General features: G+C 43.8%; 1 protein-coding gene across 6 annotated transcripts in view; it reads left to right on the top strand.

Annotated features, from left to right (window-relative positions):
• The first annotated feature begins 6,821 nt into the window (after positions 1 to 6,821).
• STAU1 (staufen double-stranded RNA binding protein 1) overlaps positions 6,822 to 14,262 on the top strand; it is a 32,811-nt gene continuing 25,370 nt past the window's right edge. For 5 of the 6 annotated variants that reach the window (XM_064465164.1, XM_064465167.1, XM_064465166.1 and 2 more), the window contains exon 1: positions 6,822 to 6,997. The gene's annotated coding sequence lies outside the window, so the exon portion shown is untranslated. Of the gene's footprint in view, positions 6,998 to 12,789; positions 12,857 to 14,262 lie in introns of all 6 variants that reach the window. The other variant, XM_064465165.1, reaches the window with a different exon arrangement.

Below are 14,262 nucleotides of genomic sequence, written 5' to 3' on the forward strand. Positions count from 1 at the left end.
TATCAGTCTCCAAGTGGATTTTCAGTGATGTAGTTAAACTGAAGCAGCGACCTTAGAGTTACTTAACTTGGATGTTCTCCCCATCTCCTCATAAACACACTGATTAGGTTTGGTAGCCTTGAATTCTAAGTGCATCAGTTTACCTTGTAGTTATGGCTGTTTAAGTGACTAGTTAAATGCCTAAGCCTTACTGTGTTCTCAGATGGCCTGGGCACCAAACACCTAGACCATAGGCTTTTAGAGCACTGGTACTGCAGGGATATAAATAAATCTGATTATAGAGACTGGAGAACTCCTGAATAAGAGTCAAGTCTCAGACTTAACGTGATACTAAGCAATGTCATACACGACAGATTTCTTTTAGTTACTTGTCCATGGGAGTTCTGCAGATGACTTGAATCAGGACTGTCTTTTTTGTAGTTAGAACGCCTGTTGAAGTTGGGCCTTGTATCAAGAAAGTTACTGAATTTACTGAGGGTGAAACGTAGGGCAGGATCAGCTGTCTTTCAGTTCTTCCTTAGTGTCTGTGGCTGCCATGTGAGACTACATGCTGGCCATAGCTCTTAATAAAACATTAGTTGCTTGTTAGCCAATGGATTTAAACTACTAAGTGCCTAAAAATGTATTAAGTGAGTCAGCATCAACAGGTTTTCTTGACTCTGGTCTGTCATGCAGTGACAGACCCTCTTTGTTTATAGGTACAAAGTGAAAGTTCTCAAGAGTGAAATAATACGGTGGTGATCATGAAAAGCGTCTGCCTTAATGCTGATGAGTGAGACTGATGTGTGTTACAAGTTTGCCGAAGCGCCTTGCCGAATGAATTTCAGTAGACGGGCTGAAACCACATGGGAGATTGGTGACATTTGCAAGGCACTGAATGCCTACCTCGAATGTCAATGTTAATTGCACTGCGGTCATTCAAAACCTGCAAGCCAAAAGGATACGCGGAACTCTGCTCTGCTGCTTTGTCTTTTTCGATGGATTAATAGGGAGAACAATTCTGAGAACTTGCAGACCATTTTTTCCTGTCAGCCTCAAAGAACCAAAATTAAATTGGTACTGGTGGTCATGTAACAGTAATTTGACATGCTATCTTTGCATCTACTCGGACAAGACAACCTATTTTTGTGTGTATGCTAGCTAACCTTATGCTGAAATGGGGTTCTTGAGCACTGTGCAATATTAAGGGGCTTATATTAGGCCATTGTAGTTCTGCGGTTCTGAGCAAGATTTCTTTAGAGGACAGGTTGCTCAGATATGTGGGTGAGAGAAGAGATGTTTATCTTACCACTGAACTGGACAGGGTCTAGAGCAATGAGCCAGAACCTTTTTCATAGGTAGCCAAAGAAAAATTGGCTCTCCTGAGTGGAAAATTATCAGTGAATCTATCCACTATCTTGCACTTCCTGCAACATGTGACTTTTTGTTGTTGGACAGACATTCCATGTGAAAAGTGCCTAAGTGACTTCGGATCAAGAAATACTAGTGGCATATTTGTCCTTTAGTTCACTCAGAGTTGAGTAACTTAGACTTTGTAGACATGGCTGTGGCACTGTTAGTGACATGTTACTTAGTCCTGAACTATTCTGCAGATTTCATGAGGCATGCAAGTATATAAAGCACTTACCCTTTTCAGGGAAGTGAACTTTTCACGTGTAGTACAGGCAAATGTTATTGGCAGTGCCCTCACCTTCATTTAGGTGGAGACCTTATTCCTATGTCTGACACCTCCTATTATAAAGATTCAGAAGGCAACACAATGTTCCAGCTGTATTTCTCTCTTCGTTTCAGTGGGTACTGATACAAGCAATGTTGTAATAATTTTTTGTGAGTTTGTTGAACTTCTCTAGGCCACTCTTCGGTGTATTCCTTGTTAAACAGTTAGGCAAGTATCAGTTACTTTAAAAATCTGAGGCTGGAAACACCTGGTGTCAATGGATCTTCTGAGGATGTGGGAGCATCTAATTCAGTGTTAGACAATTGACTCCTGCCCATCACCTGAGATCTTCTGAAACACTTCTGAAAATCAGTAGCCAATTCTGCCTTGCAAATGATAATGGTAGAAGACAATTCAAGAGGAAAAGGATTGCTTGCTCCTTTTTGAGTAGGAAATGGGCAAAGGGGGACCTGTTTTGAAATCTTGACACCATGGAACTCTAGTCTACTGTCCTTTTTTGGCGCTTACTGACTGACTTGTGGTTGGCAGGCTTTAAATAATATTCTGAGGCTTTTGTAGCAGAAGAAATACCTTATTGTTGGTTTATGGAACAAAAAAAAAAACCACCACCACCCTCGAGCAGTGCATATTCTTGTTCGCTTGGGTTGTGAATGGGCCACAATACTACCAGCACTCCTGCAATGCTGGCAGCACATATTAAAGTTCTGTTTCTCTTTCTTCATATAAATATGTGCCAAGATAAGAGTCATCCTCTCAGTGAGCCAGATATTTAATTCTAAAAATTCTCTGATGAGGCCGGAGCACATTCTTTCCCTCAGCTGACTTCTGCTTTCAGAAAATGCGATTTTCTTTAGGCTCTCAGTAGCTTGCTTGAATGTGCCTTCCATCAGGCTGCACTTTTTGATTGTTGCATGTACTTTTGCACTCATTCTGTGACCTTTCCACAAGAACAGCCTTCCTGAGAGCTGTAATATTGTCAAGAAGGGGTAGGCCAGATTAGAGCTGTCAGAGCATGCCATTGTATTGTCACCAGCACGAGTTAACCATAAGGCGGCGTGAGATTCTGGCTCAAAGCTAGCCACAGCAATCTGTTGGTTTACAGTTCTTCACCCTTCCCTGAAGTTCGCTCATTCTTGTACAGAAAAGGTTTATCATTCAGTGAGCTTCCCTTTATCAGTCCCAAGACTGCATGCTTCGAGCTGTCAAAAATGCTGCTAGAATGCTGGCGAATCGCTTTGAAAACATTTTGACAGAACTTGGGAAGAGTTTTGCAGTGCAGCAGCTGTACCCCTGCACTAACTCGGATAACAGAACCAGCCTGGCTGTAGCAGTGCAGAGATCGAGCTATATTTGGTGGAGTAAATTGTCTCACCTGTCGAACGGCGCTGTCTCTGCCAGGCTGCACGCAGTGGCTCGTGGAAAGCCAGCTTGGATACAGCTACCCCGTGCTCCAGAATGGCGTGGCAGATTCCTTGTCCCAGAGCTCCCCGTGTCAAACCTTGATTTTTGTCTTAAACCAGCTCTATTCCTTTCTTCACAGAAACAATAGTATTTCTCAATACCTGTTACCTGTTTTGCAGATTCCATCAACAAAAAAAAAGCTGAGAGGAGAGTGATGCGTGTTCTTTTAGCCCTCAGCAGAAGTATTACAAAGACACTTTCTCCTGTTTCAGGCATTTGCTTTTAAAATTTTGCAGTTGTTAACTGACAAAAGATATGCTCCAAGCACTTCTCCTCTGTGAAAACTTAAATCTGTCTATAAATCTACCTAGTTATCAGAAAGCAGGATGAATGCTTGATTTTCCCTTAGCTTTCTACCTTACTTATTTAAATCAAGTAATTACTGCCTTTAATATAATTTAGAGGAAATTTGAGGTGTTCCTAGGGAATATGGGCTATAATAGTAGGCACGGGCTAGTTCATGAAAAGCTCCGTGGCTTCTGTTGACAGCTAGTTGCAAAGAGATTATAGACTTTACAATTTCCTCTCAAAATAATAGTCTTCTAATTAACGTGGGGGTCAAAGCTTATGCTGGACTTACTGTATTGTATTCAAGATAAGAACAGAAGAAAATACCTTAATAATAAAGTAATAAATCTTAATAGAAAATAAAAGATATTTTGTTACAAATGAGTAACGTGTCAGAAAAGCAGAATAAAGGGGTTTTAGCACAGCTAGTTCATATATTTAGTGTCCTAGTAAAAAGCTTTCATTTTTCAAAAGCTGTAAAGAGAAATTCACATTCTGGTTTTGAGTCTGATGTAAGGGGTATTTTGAAGTAAGTATTTAACAAAGAAAATATATGAATAACAAATATCAGATTTCTACATGAACATCTGAAAATACTGTTGTAGTACTGCTTCCTTCATAAAACAAAACAGAAGTTTCAAATATTTTACAAATTAGTAGCTAGAAATAGGTCTCTGTCCTCATTTAAGCTGCTGCATAAAGAAGATTGGAAAAGTCTTTTGTAACATTTTTGAGTAATTAATAATCATACCCATACTAGAGGAGTAAATATCTTTCACATGAAAAGGACAAACATGGATATTTGAGGTGGTGGGCCAAGTGTTCCTCAGACTTTTGAATTACATTTATTTGATTAAATTATATTCAACTTCATAATCTGGCTGCAGATACTTTTCATCCCAAATGTGCAGATTTTTACACTTATCCAGATGTTCACAATTTTCTGGAAAAAAAGAGAACATAAAACTGAATTTTTAATGTAACTCAATCTGGGGGAAAAAAAAAAAGATAGCTTTGTAATTCCTTGTCTCACCTAACTTTCTACAAAAAAGCCTGCACAAATGTTGTTTCTGTTACAAACAACATTAAACCTTGCAGTAATGATTACACAACAGTTCAAGTTTCATTTTGTTCTGAAATATAACTGTGGCTGGCTTGGAATAATTAAAGCGTCTAACAGCACATATTATTATGCAACAGACCACACGAACATATGAATAGATGTTTGAATGTGATACAGGGCATACATCTATATACCTATATACTGGAGAATGTCTTTTAAATGGTATATTGTCAATTGATTTTAAGTGTATGATGTATTTTCTTTATGGTATCTTTGGAATCCATATCAGTATTAAATACAGAAGTGGATATGGAGCTTTATTATTGTTTTTTATTTCTAATTTGGTTTTGCTGAAATGCTGTAGTTGTGATTCTCCCCCCCCTAAATATGAAGGCTTTCGCATTTACGTGTATTCAGTTAGTAAATGTTGTAGGCGGGATGCCACATTTGTTTGCCAAACCATGGCTGAAATTACTGACTTGCAATTTAATGATGCCATAGAGTTTAAATGCAACCTTGTAACCTGAAATGTATTTTTATCTATTAAGAGTGATAAAATATTTCTAAAACAAAAAGTTCTCATAGTATCTTTCTCTGACAGAATGGATTGACCTATTCTTGCGCAACTGGGGACTGTTTAATATTGCACTGTAACCTTTGCTAGCTTCTTCGCTCGTGCAGATTTGTTACAAAAAGCAGTTGCATTGCTTTTAAAAATCACACAAGTTAGGAGAAGTGTTGTCTTTAAAATGCTTAACTTTAAAAAAAATTAAGGTTGGCATTTAAGCTCTTGTAGGGCATTTCAACTGCTACATTGACCCAGGAAGGGAAACTCCCGCTATTGCAGAAGTTCACTGGACAGCTGCGTGCTACCGTTAATGTAGTGTTCACTCTTCTTTCAAGAGCTGTGGTATCTGAAGCAACATAATAGTATTTAAAGGCTCAATTTGTATGACAAACCTAAAATTACTAGGAAGTACAGACTCCAGTAGTGGCATGCTGGAATTTTTGCTTTCTTAATACATTCGTATGTTGGTTTTCACTTAGCTAATGTATGCCGGTTCACTCCAGGTAGTGATTTCAAGAGTCCAGCAGAAACAATCACAAAATCACCGAGAGCCATGGTTAAGGTAGTGGCAGATAATTATTGGCTTTGGCGCGGGTGGGTGAGCTTTGTGAGATGAGGGGATGGATGCGAAGACAGCAAACTAAGGCCGTGCATAGGAACTAAACAGATTTAGTTTACATGCCTTTTACGTTCAAATGTAGATCTTGAATTTAAATGCATTTAGCTGCAGAGTTAAATAATGTCAGTCGTGTGCAGCAAGTTGTGGAATTTTGTCCCGCGCAGGAGCTGTTCAAAGGTTTTTTGCATGTACGTAGTCACCGGTTTTACTTGTGCATCTTCCTAGGGTCAGCATGATTCCTCCTTGCCGCTCACATGTGTTTTGAAACTTGAGAATCTTTTTCACAATACTCTTTCCTGGATGTGTTGGCCGACATTCGCTATTAACTCCGTCTTTGACAATAACTACACAGATGTTTAAGGTGAACGGAGCCGTGTTGGACACAGATGCGCCTCCGGCCCCATTTCCTTTCTCCTTAAAGGCAGGCCGGGCTCCCCGGGGGCCCGAGCAAGTTCCGCACTTCTTTGGTTTCAGGTGATGGAAGTAGAAAACGGGTGTTTCGTGTACGTGTCTTTGCTTTATCTGACCGAGCACGGCGCGGGCCGGGCGCTGCGTCCCCGCGGGACCCGCGTCCGCAGCCGCCTTCCCAGCGGCGAGGGGCGGCCTCCGCTCCCCCGGAGCGGCCCCGCACGGCCCCCGCAGGCGCCGTCAGCCGCGGCCCGGCCGTGCGTGCGAGCCCGCACGGCGCCCCCCCGCCGCCCCGCGAGCCGCGGCCCTCGGGCCGCATCGCCCTCGCCCGCCGGTCCCCGGAGCGGGAGGAGACGGGCGGGGAGGGGGCCGGGCCCGAGCCCCAGAGGAAGGCGGCGGCACGAGCGACCTGCGGCCGGTGGCGGCAGCGGCCCGGCCCCCTCCCCCGGGACCCGGCCAGGCCCGCTACGCTCCCTCCCACCGGCGCCGCCATCTTGGCCGGGCACGGCGGTTCTGGCGCGCGGGGCACGCTGGGAGCTGTAGTTCCCCTGCTCGAGGGGGGCTGCGGCGCCTCCGGCGGGCACGCCGGGACTTGTAGGCGTCGCGAAGGAGGCGGTCCTCCCGGCCGGCCCCGGGGCCCATTGGCTGAGAGCGCGGAGGGGGGCGGTGCCCGCGGGGGCTTGGCCGCCCTCGATTGGCAACGCGCCTGCCCCGCCTCCCGGCGCGGTGCCGTCACTTCCTCCCCGGCCGGAGCTGGCCCCGCTCATTCTCTTTAGTGTTTGCCCTGTGCCCGCCGCCTCCCTCCGCTGCCGCGGTCGCCCCCCGGCCCCCCCCCGGGACCCGGCCCATGGACTGAGCCGCCCGCTGGCCCGCACCACCAGCCGGCCCGGGAGCCGCAGCCCAGGCAGCCAGGTGAGGGGGGAGGCGGCCCGGGCTCCCCCCGGCGCCGAGGCAGCGGGGCGGGGGGTGGCGGCGGCGGGGCCTAGCGGGGGCCGCGCCGAGCGGCGACGGCGGGGCCGTGGGGAGGGGAAAGTCCCCGCGGCGGGCGGGCCTACCTCCCCCCCGCGTCCCCCTCCCCCGGCGCCCCTCCCCTCGCCCTCCCCCCCGCCCCGCACGGGGCTCTGCCCGGCTCCCGGAGGCGGCGGCGGGCCGGGCGAGCAGCCCCCGGCCCTGTCCCCACCACCGGGCGGGGGCCCGGCGCGGGGCAGCGCCCGGCGCGGGGGGAGCGGGGCGGACGCGCCGCGGGGTCGCTCCGCGGACCCTGGATGGAGCCGCTGGCGGGGGTGGCGCGGGCCCTCCCTGCCCGAGCGGCCGCGGCGGCGCCCCCAGGCCCCTGGGGCGAGCGGTGGGGCAGGAGGTGGCCCGGCAGGCCCTGGCGAGGGAAGGGACAGCGGCGGGGCTGGGCTCCCCGGGCGCCGTGAGACCGGGCTGGCGGCAGCACCGGGCACCCCAGGCAGGCGATGCTGGCAATCCTCCTGCGCCCGCAGTCCCCGTTTGCGCTTGGAGGGTGACCGCGCTGGCCCCGGAGCAGGGGTCCGTAGCAGCACAGCTGGTGTCGGCTCTCTGAACCCCTGGGAGAAAGCGGCTGCAGCCACCCTGCTCTCCAGATTGCCCGGAGTGGGTGATAACAGTCACAGACTTCTGCAAAGTCCCAGGGGCACATGATCTTGGTAGCAAAACTCCCGAGACCTAGCTAGACTTCTCTGACTGTTATGATAAAAGGTGTAGTTATGGTGGCAGCAGCAGGAGATGCCCCCCGCCTTCTCCGTGTACAGATTACAGTGCAAACACCGAGACAGCTGGTATTAGCAGCATTAGCTTTCCTCCTGAACACTGGCATCATCACAGTTTCTCCTCACTGCCCGTGGGGTTTGGCAGCCATCGCTGCACCAGGCTCACTTTTCTTTTCACTGGTTTTGGGGTTCTTTTGTTCACAACACTAGTTTTTCGGGAGACGTAACAGCAACAAGTTCCTTTTAAAGCTTTACACTGCTTCTGTCTGTCCTGGAGGTTAGACAGGGTTTGATTTGTTTGGCTTATCCATCTAGGCGATACTATAGCTAGTAATGTTGACAACCGCTTTATTCATCTGTTGGGTATTTTTGTCATTGCTTTTCTGGCAGGTTTAAGGCAAACCTGGGAGGAACATAATATGGAATGTAAACGAAGGCTACGTGTATATATAGCAGTGAAATAAAATATGAGTGAAGTCCTTTCTCTGCTTTTGGAATAGTATATTTATAAAGTCTTTCTTCTAACTAGAACATGCAAGTGTACTACATAGTTCCCTTGCTCAAACTGGCAGAAATGTATTTTTTAAAATAGTAGTGAACATCCAGACTTGAGTTTTAATGATGCAGCTGTAGCTATGATGTAATAAAGTGATCTCTGATTTGTCTATTGATCATCTCATATATACAACAAATTTGTACGTTCAAACTGTTACAGAGACGTTCGCTGGATGTCTCACGTCTTGATGAAAATTTAAAGAACCAATGGATTGAATTTTTAACTATATTTTCTATTTTCTGCTGTTGGATCAGGATGTCATTTCAAAGCTCTCCTTAGAGAATGTACGCAAGATACAATTCTTTTTTTATTATTTTAAGCAGCCATTGTTTCTTTGTTTGAAATTTTTCATAACATTTATCACTAATAATTTTTTCACTGTCAGTACCGGTCAAAGTATTAGGTGTTTTATGGCAAAATTAAAGTGTTCATAGGTTGAAATAAATTGGGGGTGATGTAACTGTACAAAGTCATGGCAAAATTGAAAACTGCTCTGTGCCTTTTGGATCTTACTGAAGAACAGCAACTTTATTCTGAAGACATATGAACTTTCCAAAAAATTTATTTCAATTGCTTTGTCTAGGATCCTTGCTGAGGGGTTGATTATTTTGTTAGAGTTCTTGAAGATGCAACTGGAACAACAGAGGAGATCTGTGCACTGATTACCATGTTAACTCTAATCAGTGTCAATGGGCTTTTTTGACCTGTTCTACTGCAGGAAAAAAAACCCCAAACATTAAATATTTTGTCACAGTTCTAATCAATTCAGCTAGAAGTAAACATTTAATTGTTTACCTTTATTCATGATTGACTTATCACTTTCTAGTTTATCATTTTGCATTATGTTGGGAACTGTCTGGTTTATGTGTACATCTGCTAGTTCCCTCTTTCCTTCAGATTTTACTTTCAAATTTTAGCTTTTCATCACCTGTTCTCTGACTAATAATCCATGTCTTAGCTCCTGAACTAGTTTGCTTAATATTTAGTGTTTATGCCCTTGAAAATTCATCTTGCTCAAAAAGAGCATTGTCTTTTTCTACAGTGAATGTTGCCTTTGAGATGTACTTTGTCTTTCCCATATACTACAGAAAAAGATTTATCTAGAGATAGAGAAGAAAACATTGCTCAGCTAGTGTTTCACATTTTGTGTAAATAGCCTTAAGTCTGTAAAATTTGTAGTCTTTTAAAAATATTGATTGGTAGTGAATATTTATTTAGACTTTCCAACTGTAAATAGTTAGATGTTGTTAAACACTGTTACAGCACCCAAATGCTTTAGAACTTTAGGCTATATGTTACAAAGCTACCACTGATGTGTGTTTTTCAAAGGTATATTAGGAAACAGATCATCTCAACAGAAGTCCTAGATTTTGTGGAAATTTGTTCTTCGGGCTCCAAAATGGTTGAGTGTGGTGGCTGAGGCTCTTTTGTCCCACATTTGAGTTATTTAAAACTCCATTTTAAAAAAGGGAGGAGAGAGGGAATCTTTCTAACCAATATTTTATCTCGGTAATGAATGTACTGACTGTAGTATTTCCCGGTCTGCAAACAACAGGTGAAAGTGTTGTTGAGCAGTGGGCCTGTCTTTGGTGTGACCGTAAATTGTGATTTGAGCTGTGGGGGATTGGCCGCCTCTGTGACACCAGCTCAGCAGATTGTTCCTGCGTGGCGGAGAAGCGCTACCGCGATGCCGCGCTTTTACCCAAATGGGGGTTGGGTGACCCTGACTGGCAACAGAGCTACAGGCACGTACAGGTGACAAAGGGCTTGGTGAGTAAATGCTGTGCATCGCAGAGTTTGTTTGGTTGTTTTGGTTCTGCCTAGCCCCCACCTCGGATACCTGCATTCTTTTGCAGGGACAGGGCTTGGGTTTTGTGCTCTAGTTGCCGATCGGAGAAAGAGGCATAAAGGAACTTTCCTGCTTTGAGAACAGCTTGTTGTTGATAAGGAGCAACTAATCTTCCTTGCTATGTGGCTGAAGGGTCAGATAACTGTTCTGATGCACTATGTTAAGTGCATCTACTTTTCAGAAAGAAATTAATGCATAATTTAAAACCTCATTTCCTATAGCTGAAACTTTTTCTTGGATATTGTTTGTGACGTGATTTTTTTCCTCGGTGATGTCAAGAAGTCCTTGTAATCTGAACCTTGATGGTTTTATCTGGTATCTGTTCTGTTTCTCATTCTACGCTGTTCTCGTTCCATAAAAAGCCCTCCCTCCCTGGTGCTGGTGGGTCACAAGTGAGTGCAAATAAAGTTTTAATGGGGCGCACGTGCAAGTTTGTAACAAGTAGCATAACGAGAACATCGTAACTTCCAGCCTTCCGAATGCGTGCATCCTAAGGAATAGGACACCTTTCCATATTCTGGTCCCGACGATGAATAAAACTTATTTCTTTGAGGATTTAGTCTCTCTTGCCTTTTCAAGTGGTTTATCAGAGTTCAGAGGAGTCTGCGGTGTGAAATCCCCTGTTTGCAAACCTGTTGTTTAACAACAAGGCCGTTGTCTTCCTCTGATGAGAGACAGAAACATGCTGTTGGAGTCAGGGACACTGAAGTGTGCCGTGGGAGCCCAGGCTGGGAGGGGCTCGAGGGAGTGAACTCGTCCATCCCTCTGCCGTGCCAGGTATGCCAGCCTCAGTCTTGGTGGATGTTTGTCAATTACTTAAAGTTTGCCAACAGTGAAGTCACCTCTGTCACCCCAAGCAGTATTGTTCACTGCAACCATTACTATCAGAAAGCATTTCCTCGATGTGCTTTTAAGCCTCTTGCCTCTAGCTCTGTCACTTTAAGCATGAAGAACAGATTATTCTTTTTCACACCTAAAACCTTTCATGCACTTGGGGACTACTGGTCGTCAGGCCCCAGCCAGCCCTCTCTTCTTGAGCGTATACAAGCCCAAATCCATTAGAGTTTTTCTTACAGGTTATATTTTCCGAAAGCTGAGTGTTTTGTGCTTTTCCTGCTTTGTTTTTGCCAACTGGGTCCACATCTGTCTTGCAGCATGGTACTGTGTGTGGATGCAGTGCTCCGGCTCAGTATCACTGAGTAGAGAGTAGGAGGATCACTGCAGGTATCTCTTAGGCTATATGTCCATTTCTGCATCTCAGTATGGTGATTGCTTTCTTAAAAGAGCCTGTCAGCATTGGCTTGTGTTCGGTAATGATGTTCTGTTGGTTTTAGCTCTTCTCCCGCTCTGCTGGTGTCAACTGGTTTTTCTGCCCAGTGTTTGATCAGCAGACAGTGCCTGCTCAGAACCTTGCACCTGCTGAGGTTAAGTGATGCATTTTTGAGCCTCGTTAGACCACCAGAGAGGGCTGGAGAAAGTTCAGTTGTCTTTATACAACTTGGTTTTGATCCCACTTGGGAGTATTATCCATTTCCTTGTTTCCCAGGTGCTTAATTAAGCCTCTAGAAAAACTTCTAGAAGAAAAGTTGAACTGGTAGGACTGTAACCCTCTTGTCTCCCTTCTTCACTCTCCAGTTAAAAAAATAGTCACGATGTCTGCCTGTCTGCCTCTTTCAGGCTCTGTATCCTCATCTGTTCGGCAGGACTCCTCCGAGATAACTGGTTACAGTTCTAAGATTAGTTGCAGGATTTTGAAATGGCTGTCCGAAGTAAATAGAAGAGCTTGTTTATCCAAGTCCTCTTCTAACATTAATCAAGATTGAGATCTTACCCATTTTGTTGCTGGTAGTAATGTTGCTGACATGCAGTGGCTTTAGTTGTGGAAAAGAAGGATTAAACACTTTGTGCTATATTTGTAAGCAGAATAAAATATGTTTTGATTTCTGTTTAGAGCAGTCCGTGCAGTGACAGGTTTCATATTAAGTACTGAAACTATTTTATTCTAAAATGGTTTCAGATATGTTGATTTTTTTTCTTTATGCCTATTTATGAGTTAAATCGTTAAACTGGAAATGTAGGCAAAAGGTAAAATTTATATCAGATTTTTGGAGTTAATAGCTGTCAGAGTTTCTCAGGTTAGTGGCATGCTTTTGGTTTGGCTTTGTGAATTAAGGTCTGGGTCTCATTTCAGTAGCTGATCTCTAGGGCAGTTAGGAAGAACGTTAACTTCTACAGAATTGGAAGCCTTTCTACAGAAAGAAAATTTGCAAGTGACTCTCATAATCCTGCAAAGAGCACTCTTGTGTGATTCTACTGTTTGTGTAAGAAAAATCACTTGGGTTTAGGCAAAGAGCAAGGAAAGAAGGTTCTTGAAACAGATTGGAATTTCTGGTGGGAAAAACCTAATTCTGTTGAGCAGTCTGTCAGTGAGAATTTAATGGTCATATACAAATTCTTGTCCTCCAAACGGATGAGGCAAACTCAGTGTAGCGGTGAGACATGTACTACAGAAGATCTTTTTGTAGCTTTAGGAAGCAAAATGCTAACTCTCTGTTTTTCCTTTTAGGCATTCTCCATCATAAATACCCTATACAAAACTAAACCCAAATCTTCACTCTCTGGATCTCCTAAAGGTAGATGAAACTTACTTAAAACATTAAAGTTTCTTACCTTTTATTTGCATCATACTCAAGAAACTGCAAGTTGTGGTAGAACATGATTATCCACAGGAAGTATCTGTTTTTTGTTTGATCCTCTGGCTTCTATCTGCAACACCTTTGAGAATTATGACACAAAAAACCCCCAAGAGAACTTTTCTCTGAAAATGCTACATTCTTTCTTCTGTATAGGAAGACTTTAATTTATTTTTGGCTGAGTGGACTGAGACTGTGTTCACATCTTTGTGCATTTCTTTGCTTGTCTTTTGGTTACCTTAGTGACTTCTGAACTTTGCATTTTAATGTATTCAAAATTTCTCTGAATATTCCAGGCATTGATGCACCAGAACAAAAATCTAAAAACTGGGGTGGGGAACAGTGTTCTGTCATCTGAAAATCCATCTCTCCCAGTTTATTATTGTCCACAGATCATTGAATTGTTTGATGGCAGATGTTACCATCACGAGGATAATATTCTAGTGCAACACTGTCTCAATAAAATTTAAAATATTTATGTCTTAGCAAAAAGTAAGTGTGGAAAGGTGAGAAAGGAGCAAGATATGTGATTAGCTGCTGGCTAAGATGGTATGAGTAAAACATTTGTTCATTCACCTATTTTTCTGTGTTTGTGATTGGTTTTAAATTCTAGCAGCACCTCAAGTATTGTATAGGGGGTCAGTTTTTTGTACTAGTATTAGCTTTGAAAAGTCTGAAGTAGCTAACCCCTCATTACGTGGAAAAATCACCTGAAATACTGGTATCTCTTTGTTTCTCCGTGCACTGAAACAGCCTTTATAAGTTGTTAGCCTCAGCGTACTAGATTGTGGTGCATTTCCTTGGATAGTTAGGCTTTTGTAAGCCTGTTACAGGGTAGAGGGCATATTGCTTTGTAAAAGCACTGTAAACCCTTTTATACTCCCCAGATACCCTATAATCAAATGTGCAGTGATGGACAGTGAGTTCTTATACCCTAGTGAAATATTCACACAAATCAACTACCGTATCATAAACTTCACAGGTAGCTGAAAAAATACAAACAAAATTCCAGGGTTTTTGTCAGACTGTTCTTTGAAGTTGCTTGTCAAAGTGTGAGCTAAATGTTTTTAAAAAGAAAACGTAATATATATTTGTATGGGTAAACATGTAAGGTATAATCATCTAAGTTACTACCTAGTGTCTAAAATTGTCAGAAATTTGTGAAGTGGAATTTCAGCGATTCACGATATGTTTTTAATGCCTGCTTTGCTTTGGTTCTGCCTGAATTCGATCTAATGAACTATGAAATAGTTCCAAATTGGTGATAACGTACAGCACATAGATTCGACTTTTGATCTGAATATAAAAACATGTGAGATTGGTGAAGGAGAGAGAAACATGATGAT

This window comes from Phalacrocorax carbo, chromosome 14 (genome assembly GCF_963921805.1).
Source record: "Phalacrocorax carbo chromosome 14, bPhaCar2.1, whole genome shotgun sequence".
NCBI classification, from domain to species: Eukaryota; Metazoa; Chordata; class Aves; order Suliformes; family Phalacrocoracidae; genus Phalacrocorax; species Phalacrocorax carbo.